The sequence below is a fragment of the Gobius niger genome (genome assembly GCF_951799975.1).
Source record: "Gobius niger genome assembly, chromosome: 24".
NCBI lineage: Eukaryota > Metazoa > Chordata > Actinopteri > Gobiiformes > Gobiidae > Gobius > Gobius niger.
The window spans coordinates 961,041-975,098 of NC_136875.1; positions in this window are offsets into that span (position 1 = coordinate 961,041).

A 14,058-nucleotide genomic window follows, 5' to 3' on the forward strand; every position below is an offset into this window, starting at 1 on the left:
AACTAACTCCTTAACCTTTCATGGGTCGACTGTTAGATCTGTGCAGTTAGAGAACTAGAGCTTCAGCAGCATTTGAACAATCCGTCCGTCCTTAAACAGGGGAAAGGGAAGTGACATCACCAACAGCTGTTTTTCTTCTTCTTTAAAGTTATTGGTGGAGTGCAGGTCAAACAAAAGTGCATGTCGCCCCCTACTGTACAGTGTCCCAACAACAACATAGTGTCCAAACAAAGACATTTAAAGCAGTACTAAGTTACTTGTTTACCTTAATAAATCCTCTCCGTAGTCCCTGTGGGGGTGATACAAGTGTTTATGGGATGATTGGAGGGTCTTTCATCTCCCCCTGGTGTCTCTGGCCAGAAAACCATGTTTGCAACTTGAGAAAGCAATACACACTAATGGAATCACGAAGAAGAAGCTAACATGCTAACGGGCAAAGCTAACTGCGGGCTAACGTCACTTTAAACAGTATTTACAGCCAAGTCTGAGTGAAAAAAAAATATTTCCATTGTATAATTGGATGCACAGTAACCCTCTCTCCCTTTGTCTTTCCTGTCAGCGTAGTATTTACTCTCCAAGACAATTAATAAGTTAAAAAATCGTAACTTGCTATGACACCTGCAGTTGCACTTATGGCCTCTCGGGGGAAGAGTTACTTAGTACTGCTTTAAGGAGAAAAATAAATCCAAATGATCCAAACATTTCCCTTTAGCCTTATTTTATTTCAACAGCTGTTCCTTAAAGCTACAGCAGCAAATGATTCATGTGGCTTAAGTTTCTACTAAATGAAACAAAAGCACAAACTGTCTTCATTTAATCCGTTTCCTGAGTTTCCTCTTTAACACTGACATGTGACTGAGCTGTGGGGACGACAACATGGATTTATCACTTTTATCAAGTTTGGCTTGTGCAGAATCTTATTTTTTTATTATTATTATTATTATTATGATTAAATGTGCTCCTGTCAATCAACAGTGGTTACTCATGAATCACTGGAGGGTGGGGGCGAGGGGGGTGGGGGGATTGGCGCAGTGCCTTATGGGATGGCACATAGCTCCTAATCACCAGTTAGTTAGCATCAGAGGTCCCTATGCTAAAGTGGCTATGATAGTTAGCATCGAGGCTCCTTTTCCTAACTCCTTCCTAACTGACAGCCCAATTCGGAGGCAACTTGCCATGGCGGACGCTGACGCACATCCGGTTTGGCGTAAGAGCTCTTGCCAATCTGCTCGTTTCGGACGCAGCCCAAGTTCACTAACTGCACAGATCTAACAGTCGACCCATGAAAGGTTAAGGAGTTAGTTGCTAGTGTTAGTACTTAGAGGCTACAATTTGATGGTTTCAGACGCAGCCTAACCCTCTATGGCATGACTTTTTATTTTAGGAGAAAAAAATATAAAATATTCCAACCCACATTTTGGGTTGACGGAACAGAAGGAAGAAATGTTGTTTTTCCAACAAAAGTGCTACAACTGCAACAATGTCTTGAGGCAGCAAACCGAAAAAAAGCATTTCGCACTTTTGTTAGAGTAATCATTCCTCACTATATAAAACTACATTTGCTAATGTCGCAATGGAGCAATTGCTTTAAAGGTATTATCCACACTATTACTATAAGATCATCTGAGTGATGCTCCTCTCACAGTAACAAGTACCACATGCAATTTTGAAACTTACGAGCAACCGATCACCATAGACGGCATTATTTCAGAAATGTACAAATATTTTGCTGGGCTGCTGGGCCCTTTTCTCTTTCACGTTCTCTCTGAAAGTATTGTTAAAGGCATTCTCCCAGTAAGTGTGACCTAAGGACTCGTAAGTTTAAATAAAAGGACCCTCTGCTACTCGATCATTGGAGGCCAGTCTCTGAACTTCACAAAGATTACAAGATCATTCATGAGGAACAGGAACATATTTAACAACACTAGATTAGTTCTAGACCTTAGAGACTATGCTGACCTCATTAATGATGCCAGCTTCATTCTATTCTTTGACTTTTTCAAAGCCTTTGATACAGTGGAACACCTCTTTGTTTACTCCTGTCTCGTAGATTAGACTTCGGGTCATATTTCTGTGATGTGATGAAAACACTTTATGCAGGAACATGAAGTGATGGAACAACACATGGTTCTGATGGAGTCTCACTTTACTTCTTAGTCGTAGCTCAGATGTGTTGTCATGTGGTGAAGTTGAGTAGGTTGGAAGCCCCTCTATTGCTAAGTTTACTATTGAGTCAACTGACAGAGGACAGTGCTGTTTGTAAAGACTGCCTTACAGGTGAAGCCGGCATTTCACGTGAAATCTTTTCGAAAGCTTCAGGTCTGTATTTGAGCTTATTTGCATTTGAGTTATTTGCATTAAAACGTTGGGATGTAACTTCAGGTAACAACATCTGTGTTAAAAGTAAGATGAACTATTTAGAAGTCACCATAACTAAAAATCAGCAGGAGAGATGCCACCTCAACTTTGAACCAAGAATAAAGAAAGTGCAAGACAGATTCAGTCTTTCTCTGTGTTCCTTACATAATACAACACCAGATGAGAAAATCTGGTGTCCTCAACAACTACAACAGTGGAGGTCTGGACAATCTCGATTTTTCCACAAATCGAAGCTAACATCTGTGTCTTTCAGATCAGTGTCTTTAGTTTAAGGCTCTATCTAAAGGAAAAGCTCTCATCACAGAAATAACCCAAACAATAAAGTTTGGGAAAAGGCGTAAAAACAATTCAAATGTGCCCTGTCTTCATGTCTTCAGTCCAAATTAGAGAATTATTATTGGAAGAGAAGAGGAATACCAATACACATATTACAGCCTATATCAGTACCAGCATACAGCGCCCTCTAGTGCGGCTATAAAAAGCAATGTGACAAATATCCCCGGTCTCCCCTAAATCGGATGCAACACGCAAATTTTAAGTACTATACTCGCACTTTAGCACCTGGCTTAGTAAATGACCCCCAAGGTGTATAGAGTCGTCCAATGACCAAGTCTATGGCCCCTTCCGAAACGAGCAGATTGGTAAGAGGTTGACTGTCAGAGATCCCGCACATGCGCACTCCGCCGGAGGGCAAAACCTCCTCAATCCTCCACAATCAACACAGCCCACTCAAAACCTCCTTTTTAAGACAGCCACCGGCAAAACCATCGCCGCACAGACCACCAAGATCACGAGCTACTGCACGAATCGGAGTCAGACTGCTGCAAGCGAAACGCCCATTTCATCCGTGCCATATACTACAGACACAACGTCATTAAAAAAAGTTTGAGCTTAAACTATAGTTACTCTTAATACTTATGTAAACATTTTAACCAGTTTAACAATTACATTTAGGCTATTAATTTATTATCATTATCAGCACGTAAATATCATTAAAATCACCAACGTTCACCAAAAGAAGATGAAAGCATCCCCACAGTTGGGACAAAATGACCTGTTGTACATTTAGAAAGTGCTCGGTTCAAAAGTCTGCTGTGACTGGACCGTCCTCTCTTGATCCGCATGAGGAACATCTACTGAGGCTTTAGCAGACACGACTGGAACTTGATGGTAGTAACTTTTTTGTGTCTGTACATGTGGAGCAGGTTTGTATTTTCTTACCTCTAATAACATGAAGTGAGTCATGGCACAGTCGCTGATTCAGTCTCCTGATCACAGCTGTTGCTTTCTACATGTTCAATCTGATCTTACATCAGTGAAACGTTACGCTCCTCTCCTTCCTTCGTTTGTTGGTGTCGTCATTCATTCGTTCATTTTATTATATTTACTTTTGACCAAAGTTTTTAGCTAATTTCTAATGGAGTACGAAGACCTGTGCTTTCCTTTTGCCTCCAGTCGGCGCCACGGCTCAGTATCACGTGCTCGTGACGTCACTCATCAACATGCGTGTAGGAAGGAAAAGAAGCCTGTATGCTAACTATCATAGCAACTTTAGAATAGGGACCTCTGGTGCTAACTAACCGGTGGTTAGGAACTATGTGCCATCCCATGAGCCACTGCACCAATGTTGTCCAGAGATGCGGCGAGTAGAGTCATGTTGTTAGCGAGCGCGACCACTTGAGCCACGTTAGCATAGCAACGGTTTAGCATAGTCGTCGTCAGTTTATCCCGCTCAGAGGGAAAGGATGACTTTCCACCAGCCCAGGGGGAGGAAGACGGCAACAGGGACATCCTGATACCGTCTTCAATGACCGGGACGCCAGAGAACTCGCCCCAGTTCTCCATCGCGTATGGGCCATAACCTGTAGGTAGTCTGCCACTGGAGCAGCAGGCTGCGGAGGGAGCTGGACCTCCATTCTAGCAGCGGCGGCGGCGAGGAGGTGAGGGACATGGTCTAGGGGATAACGGCCATGTGGAAGGTCATCTTCGAGGATGGAAGAGACATCTTCGAACCTCAAAGACGGCGCCGTCATCCTCCTCATGGAAACTACCCGAACCCCTCGGAGGAGGCGGGGGTGGGTGGTTAGACCCTGACGGACCCGGCTCGGTTTCCGCCACCTGCTCGCGGCGCACCGAGGGGCCTGGCCCTATGGAGCCCTGGCGACGCTCGAGCTCCTCCCTGGGGAGCTCAAGACACGCCGGACAAGAGCCATCCTCTGCGAAGTGGCGGGGGCCAAGGCACAGGAAGCAGAGGCGATGCCCGTCCTGAGGGAACATGACGGCCGGGCAGGAGCCGCAGATCCGCTCGACACCGGAGGGCGTCGACATCTTCGAGCGGAGATCTACGGCGGAGAGTCCAATATAGAATACTTGAGGAATCTTCTCAAGGCTTTTAGAGCTGAGAGAAAAGGGAGACGAGCATTTGGAGAAGGCCCCTTTTATAGGGGTGCAGGGTGTGTGGTTCCCCTTAGGTGATTGGAGCGGACAGATCAATTGATCTTCTCAGGGCCAGTGTTCATTTTGACAACATATTTTAATTTAGTTTTAGTCTTAGTCTTTTGACGAAAATGTAGTTCGATTTTAGTCTAGTTTTAGTCAAAAAAATATCTTCAATTTTAGTCTAGTTTTAGTCGACTAAAATTGCAAGTAAATTTAGTCGACTAAATTGAAGACGAATTTAGTCGACTTATACTGTATTTATAATATTGATTCTAATCATATTTAATGTTGTTCCTCTGCTTCATGGAGCTGCTCCACATGAACAAAGCTCAGAGCTGATCCTTTGGCAGAGAATTTACATGATCTGAGGCTCTTTCAGACGCTCAATAGAAGTTTGGGTGATTTTAGTCTCTCCTTTTCATTTTTATTTAGTCTGATTTTAGTCGACTCAAATATCTGGACATTTTAGTCACAGTTTTAGTCTCATGAGAAACTTTTCATTTAGTTTTAGTCCAATTTTAGTCACAAAAATATCACTTTGACTAAAATTAAGACTAAATATTTTAGTTGACGAAATGAACACTGCTCAGGGCTGGAAGCAGAGCTCCCGAGATTATGCATCAGCGAAGCACCTAAAGGGCTGAAGCATACATTCACAGAATAAAGTTGATTTATTAGGTTGGGGCTAACACCTGAACACAGTTTTAGTCTTACTTACTTACTTACATTGTGGCGTTTTCCCTGGTAACCTGGGTGAACAAGGGCTCATGTTTTAATCAGAAGGTGATGATCATGATTAGAAGGTCGGCGGTTTCCTCCATACTTTACTCACTGCTTTCAAAAATATATTTTTTTTTCACAATTTAGCCAATATTGCCTATACTTCACAAGATGATCTACTTCTGGGAACTAAAGCAGGGGTTGATGTATTAACCTGTAATGTCACAACTGAATGTATGATAGATAATGAACACATGAGCCCAATGCCATTCAAACGTGATATAGCGTACATGAAACTGTATAGCTTGCGGTGAGTGTGTTAATGTGTATGGCGCCATCTAATGGACTTACAAGGGAGTGTCCTCGGGTCTTCACAGGACTGTCCTGGGACATGCCAAGAAACAAGCCCAAATTGAACCTGCCCACGTTGAACCGCAACACCGCGCATCACAGTTTGGGCAGTTTAGAGCGTTTCCTTAGGGAGGGGCTGGCACGTGCCTGACTCATAGCGGGGGAGGAGGGGGGAGTGACTGAGATTTTCCACCGGAGGAAGGAAAACAATACTCAAACTCGGGACATTTTCAACAACCTTTTACCAAAACCGTCCGTGAAAAGAACCTTCAGCCTACGCCGAGGAGAGATGCCCCACAAGAGGAGAACCCACGGGAGACACGGGGAGGTGCGTGCGCTTCTGCTGCTCTGGAGCCTGTTGCGCAGCATTGCTCTCCGCGCGCGCTGGAATCTGTCTGGATAATGCTCTGAAAGCGGAGGAATGTCTGAGAGAGTAATGGATGCATGTTTGTTGTTGAAAGTGTGACCCGCTGCTGCTGTTGTGGAGCATCGATTGAAGCTTGTTTCTGTCTCTGTGCCGCGGCTGCAGCTCCGGGGCTGCGGCTCTGACAGTGATATAGAAAGGAGAACTCTGAAAACTGTTACTGTTCTCAACGCCTCTCTTGTCTTAACGTGTTTCATGTGGCAGCTGTCTCTTTTTAGCGGCTGCAGTGGCTTTGCGTTGTAAAATCACTAGGGGGCGCTGATTGATATTGTTGTAAGCTGCAGTGAGGAAATACCAGAGTCATAGATCTAAGATATAAGTAGGCTATTATGGATACTCATCTTGATTAACTATATTCGGATACAGTTAGCCTACTCTTTCATTTCAGAGTGTTTGGAATACAGTTACTCTCCTGAAATCAAAGGACACAGGACTCATTTTAGCTTCATGTTAGATGTGTCGATGTTATGGCTGTCAAAAAATGTGAGAAAACAAAGGAGTTCGTGAAGCCTTTATTAACCAAAAAGGACAGCATGACGACAGTAGAGGTCTGTAAGTTTGACGTAACAGCAAAGTATATATTATAGCACAGAGGCTGATTTTATTACCATGAAACAAAGCATCTTCATCAAGAGGACACCAAAATAAACATCCTGCATTATAGACGTATATTTCCACGGATGCATCGAGAGAGAAAAGATCCAAATGACCAAGAAAAGTTGAGGGATCTGCAGCGTTACTGTGTGCATTACCATAGCCACACCCAGTTTAGTCACATTTAGGTCCTCTTTAGAGCCAGTTTAGTCACATTTAGGTTCTCTTTAGAACCAGTTTAGTCACATTTAGGTCCTCTTTAGAGCCAGTTTAGTCACATACTAGCTGAGACCCGGCCTTCGGCCGGGCCTCGCTAGTCTCCACATTTGATATTCAGAGATTGTGAGTGACTACAAAGAAATGTCCAACCCATCACACAGTTCAGCTGTAGTGGTTCCCAACCCATTCCAAAAACTATGGCCACTACAAATGTGTAAAATAATGAATGCTAAAAATAATTTCAAACAAACAGCAATTGGAGTGTTTGATGCACCCGCACTCCTTTCTTATAAACTACAACGAGAATATGTTCGCTAAACTCGGGGAACAGGATTCAAGAGACAGTGGAATAATTATGGATAAATATTAGGGGTTCAGCTCTAACTGTTTGGTTCACGGTGCAGGACCCGAGGTTTGGTGCATCACGGTAGTGTACAATCAAAAAAATAATAAGTAGGTTTTGAAATGAAATAGCCTAATGATCGTTGTTAGACAGTATTCATAACCTTACAATAAAATTGGCAATGCTTTCCAAGCTGCTTTAGAATCAAATGTACCTCTGGGCTCACAATACGTGAAAGCAAAATAGAAAACAAATGGTCCAGCAGCAACGTAAAAAAAAAGAAAAAAACTACGCAGTGCAGGCCATGCGCTCGTTAAGTGGTAGTTTCATTTTCGCTTTTACTCACACGGAGGATAAATCACTTGGAGCAGCGCGTTTGATTAGAGGCTCGTGTTTGAGCAGGTTTTGGGCAATGTTTTGCGTGTACTTTTTTTCGGAGACAAAGCTTTGGAGACGGAATACGGTCAGCACCAATTAGCACAAACTCACTACTGTCACCAGGCTTCCTGGTGTTCCCAAACGGTCTTCCATCCCAGTCCTAACCAGGCCCGTCCCTGCTTAGCTTCAAAGTCGGTATGGGAAATAAACATGGCGGCGCCCAGGCGGCGGCCATTGAAATTGCGTTTTCTATTATAGATAGGTCCTCTTTAGAGCCAGTTTAGTCACATTTAGGTCCTCTTTAGAACCAGTTTAGTCACATTTAGGTTCTCTTTAGAGCCAGTTTAGTCACATTTAGGTCCTCTTTAGAGCCAGTTTAGTCACATTTAGGTCCGCTTTAGAGCCAGTTTAGTCACATTTAGGTCCTCTTTAGAACCAGTTTAGTCACATTTAGGTCCTCTTTAGAGCCAGTTTAGTCACATTTAGGTTCTCTTTAGAGCCAGAGTAGTTACGTCATGTTTCATGGAGCCGTGTTTGAGCTTGTCTGGTTTCACCTGGGGAGAGTCCTCTACCTGGTCTGTTGTTTGTGTTTAATGCAGAGCAGCTCCACATTTCAATAGGTTCCGTGTACATTAGGGTCATTAGAGTCATGTGTCCACATGTAGGTTAGCATGTGCAATCGGCCTCATTGTTGATAAAAAGTCTGTAATAAACCACAAATCAATCTGGACTCAGTGTGTGATCATCTTCAAGGCTGCTTTATGTGGTTACGGCTTTATAGAGTTCGGGAAATTCCACAGTTACCATGGAGATCAGCCATCTTTGCAGCTGTTAGCATACATTTCCATTGACTAACATTAGCTAGAAACAGTATCAAAAGTGGAGAAAAAAGCCGTGGAACAACTCTGAGTTACTGCTGGTAAATACATCTGACTCACTGTGGTGTCCAAGTGTTTTAATGTGAACAAGAACTTCAGTATTTTAACTTTTACAATCTCCATTAGTTCACAATTGCTGCTCATCCCATAATGTTTAGCGATATGACATCACATTCCCGAATCCTATTGAGGTTATTAGTGCGTAATACTTGATTCCACAAGATCCATTATTGGAGCTAGCTGCTAGAGCTGCTAGAGCTGCTAAGAAGCTAGTTAGCTCCGGGCTCTAAACAATCTCGTAATTTCGACTTCCCGTTGGGCTTTAATTTTTTAACATGGCGGAAACGGACTTCCATACCTTTCAGATAGTATAATGAAGCTAGCATGAATTCAAACTGGAAGACGTATCTGCAGCATTTTTGAGGCAATTTTTTTTTTATCTATACATGCAAAACTAAAGTGTTATGTTCATATTTGTTTGTATATAAATATGCATTTCTGTCGTTATGAACCTTGTCTTTGAATAGATGGTTATAAAAAATATTTTTTAAGCATGAAATTGTTTGAGCGAGATAAACATTTTCTGGTCACACCCTGCAAAGAGGGCCATTTCTGAGCTTTTCTGAGTAGGACCATCTTTGTGAAGCTATAACTCAAAGAGAGATTAATTTAGGAAGCATAAAGAAGAGAAAAAGGATATAAAACGCTGCGGCATTACGGCGCTCGGTTACGGTGCAATGCTTTTCACAAAGTATTTCCTCTGATCAGATCCTCTGAATGAATTGGAGTTGTTACCAGTGTATGCCTGTAGTTTAGATGTTCATTCAAACCTGTTTAATGACATCAAGCATTTAATATCGGCCTTAGTTACCAGGACGAGCTGTTTCAAAGGAAATAAACAAAAGTAAAGCTGAGAAAAAGATATGCTAATATGACCAGAAAGCAGACGTAGACTAATCAGAATCAGAAATGTTTTATTTGCCATTGTTAATGAACAGGTTCATTGTTAATGAACAGGTTCATTGTTAATGAACAGGTTCACAACCAGGAATTCTTTCTGGTTCAATCATGCAGCATGAAACATAAAACATTTAACACATAACTTAGATAAATTAAAAAACTATACAAATAGTGCAATAGAGCAGTGCAAACGGTATAATATCACAACAGAAGCCGCCTCACAGGGCTGCACCGAACAATAAGGCAATACAACAGAGCAATAAATATGACATGTAAAGTTCAGGTGAATGAAGTATCCAGGCAAATATAATGTCCAAATAAACGTCGACGTGCGGTGCGGGTGTCCCCTGTCCTTAGACTCTCCAGCACGGCAAAGAAAAACTCAAAAAACCAGCGGGACAAAAGAGAAACCTTGGGGAGAACCACAGAAGGAGAGATCCACTCCCATGGACGGACAGGCTATAGACCCAGGGCCGAAGGATCCCTCAGCAGACGGGCCAAGTTTGCAGACCGTTCAGACCTCAGATTCCAGTACGCAGGGTTCCTCCGTTCAGCCGAACGATCCGACCCACACGCCTCCAGGTCCTGGAGGTTACAGGTCTGGAGAGGTGGGAGTTTACAGCCAATCACCTTCTCAGCAGAGTCAATGCTTGTTCCGGTTTGTGGCGCCGGGAACCACACGGTGATGGAGGAGGTGAGGATGGTCGGAAGATTCCTCAGCTACCGCAGGGAGGACTTATTTGTTTGTTTCTAACTCTTTATATATAAGCAAATAAGGGAGGGGGGAGAAGTTAAGGGGGCTGATGGGAGTCCCTCTGTGGGCGGGGCCAAGCTTGTGGTGGAAGAACGTCCAGTTGTTGGAGATTCAGTCCTTGTTCAGTCGCTGTTGGACGGTGGTAAACCGTGGACTGAAGACTGATCAACCGGCCACCTGGAACACAGAGAGAAAGATGAGACGAGAAGTCAGGCGTTAAGAGTCACATCTGAGGAGCGTGATGTTCAGCGATGAGGACACACAGGTTCTGCTTGAGGACAAAGAGACTACAGGATCTGTTGGAGAGTGAGGAGGTCTGCGGATGAGAAACAAGATGGTTTTCAGGAGAGGATGGATGACATGAGTGGAGAGAGGAGAGGACGGGGGAGAAAGAGAGAAGACAGGAATGGAGAGAAGAGAGGGGGAAGAACAGAGAGAACAAACCCCCCCTCGGCCCCACCCTCCAGTGATTCATCACTGTTACACTGTTATACCGTAGATACAGACGGCATCTGGATTCTGATTGGCTGGTGCATTATTTTGGTATAACCGCACACGGATTCCGGTAGTTATATCACTGGGATATCACTCCGCTGTGGGCATCGCCATAGCAACGCATGACACAGCTGAACCAGATAAACGTGTAATTAGTGACTGACAGGAACGTATGAGATGGATTTAGTGTTTGCTAAATGTTTGTAGAGGAGAGTGAGCAGCTAGGTTAGCTACTGTTAATAACATATGAGCTTTACATTTCTATTGGAAACGGTTAAGGCTATTCATCATTTTCAGCCGTACATAAAATGATCCTGCATTGAAGCATATTTGTCTGGATTAGTAAAGTCAAACATAAAAGTTTCAGTTGGGGGGGCCCAGGTGTGAGCGACTCCACCGCAGCTGTTTCCATAAACAGTTGAGCTGGTTGAGCTAGCTAGCTAGCTTCAGGTTAAACAGCGTAAAAGTGAAATAACTCCTGCCCACGAGTGCCGCATATCGGTGTTTACTTCCACGGTAAAGTGTTTCCGGGTTAGTCCTGTTGTGTTGTGATTCTGTGCTGATGTTGTGTCGTTGAGCCTGACTGAGATCCTCGTAATAGCTGCGGAGAATGACTCGCTCTGAGACCAGCCTTCAGTGACCGGCTAATAACCCACACAAAATAGTCCCGTAGTCTGGCAGATTTAGTGAGTTTAGTACATGAAAAAAACATTTATTATAAATGTTACGTTTGTGGGACCCTGGTATAAGCGGATCAATCAAGTAAGGATTAAACAACTCGGAGCCGCATTAGACAGTTATAATGCACAACGTGGAGTCAAGAACACCACGACGCAGAAATCAGTGCTACTTTTCTTTTTTTTAGGAACGTAATCATAACGTAGACAGTTCTGATTCATCACTGTATAAAGCTGAACAGCAGCTAAACAGCATATTTTTGTCTCAAATCCACCAGATTGCACAAAATTGTTAGCCTGCCTAACACCAGACTAAAATCACAAGTGATATTTAGTCTGGGGACACCAATTCATTTTCTGGTAGGAGAGGTGTGGTTTACGATCGGCCATAGCCGCTCATTGGGCGACACGAATGTCTCTCATGCGTCTGCACGAGGCCACAGCCAATCGTATCATCGTATCCGATGACGTATGACGTACCCATTGTAAACTTTCGAGCTAAACTATTTAGAACACGGCCTAAAGCTTGATGGAAAAATAGCGTTGCATCTGCTGCTGTTGTGTTGGATCCGTAAATAAACTTTTTTTTTTAATCCGTAATTAAACTACAAGCTTCCGTATATAGAATAGCTCGTCATCATCTTGCCGTCCCTCCTCGTTCTGTGATTGGTCCCAAATCCATGCGAAAATTTGGGCCATGGTCCCCTGGCTGCTGTGCAGTTCCAAATGATTCGAGCGCACACAGCAGTCTGGTGTTAGCCAGGTTACAAAATTGCATCTAATTCATCAAAAATTTCCTGAGGAGGACTGACTGTTGCTCTAACTTTCTGGGAGTATTTCAAACAAGAGCACATATAAAGATCAGTTTTTATGTACAATGGTTTAAAACTTATTTTGAAAAGAAATAAATAAAAAGTATTATAAAACACCTTCTGTTCCATGTAATCTATACACAGCCTATATTGACCTAATGTAGTGTTCTGAGTCTTCTAGTTCCACCACCTCCCAAAGTCCACTTTAACTACTGCATGTACTTTGACCTAACACTACTATACATATACTGCAGTTGTACATAAGCTACTGAAGATGGTAGCAGTAGAATTAAAAGTAACAGTGCTAGTAAATGTAACATTAAAATGGTAAATGGACTCAACTTATAAAGCGCTTTCCTATGTTTATCAGGCCCAAAGCGCTTTACAGTAAGGAACCAGTCACCCATTCATACATCAATGTACGCAGGCACTGGTAGTGTCTGTAGTAGTAAAAGTAACAGTGGTAAAAAAAAAGTAGCAGTAGATGAGTAAAAGTAGTAGTAACAGTGGTAGTAGTAAAAGTATTCTATTCTTTTTATTCTTTATTAGGATCCCCATAACAGTAGTAGTAGATGTAACAGCAGTAGTATATGTAGCCGTAGTAATAGATGTAATAGCAGTAGTATAGGTAACAGTAGTAGTAGATTTAACAGCAGTAGTATAAGTAACAGTCATAGTAGATGTAACAGCAGTAGTATAGGTAGCAGTAGTAATAGATGTAACAGCAGTAGTTTAAGTAACAGTCATAGTAGATGTAACAGCAGCAGTATATGTAGCTGTAGTAATAGATGTAACAGCAGTAGTCATAGTAGATGTAACAGCAGTAGTATAGGTAGCAGTAGTAATATATGTAACAGCAGTAGTATAAGTAACAGTAGTAGTAGATGTAACAGCAGTAGTATAAGTAGCAGTAGTAATAGATGTAACAGCAGTAGTATAAGTAACAGTAGTAGTAGATGTAACAGCAGTAGTATAAGTAGCAGTAGTAATAGATGTAACAGCAGTAGTATAAGTAACAGTAGTAGTAGATGTAACAGCAGTAGTATAAGTAGCAGTAGTAATAGATGTAACAGCAGTAGTATAAGTAACAGTAGTAGTAGATGTAACAGCAGTAGTATAAGTAGCAGTAGTAATAGATGTAACAGCAGTAGTATAAGTAACAGTAGTAGTAGATGTAACAGCAGTAGTATAAGTAGCAGTAGTAATAGATGTAACAGCAGGAGTATAAGTAATAGTAGTAGTAGATGTAACAGCAGTAGTATATGTAGCTGTAGTAATAGATGTAACAGCAGTAGTAAAAGTAGCAGTAGTAGTAGATGTAACAGCAGTAGTATATGTAGCTGTAGTAATAGATGTAACAGCAGTAGTATAAGTAACAGCAGTAGTAAAAGTAGCAGTAGTAATAGATGTAACAGCAGTAGTATAAGTAGCAGTAGTAATAGATGTAACAGCAGTAATATAGGTAACAGTAGTAGTAGATGTAACAGCAGTAGTATAAGTAACAGTAGTAATAGATGTAACAGCAGTAGTATAAGTAGCAGTAGTAATAGATGTAACAGCAGTAATATAAGTAGCAGTATTAGGAGATGTAACAGCAGTAGTATAAGTAACAGTAGTAGTAGATGTAACAGCAGT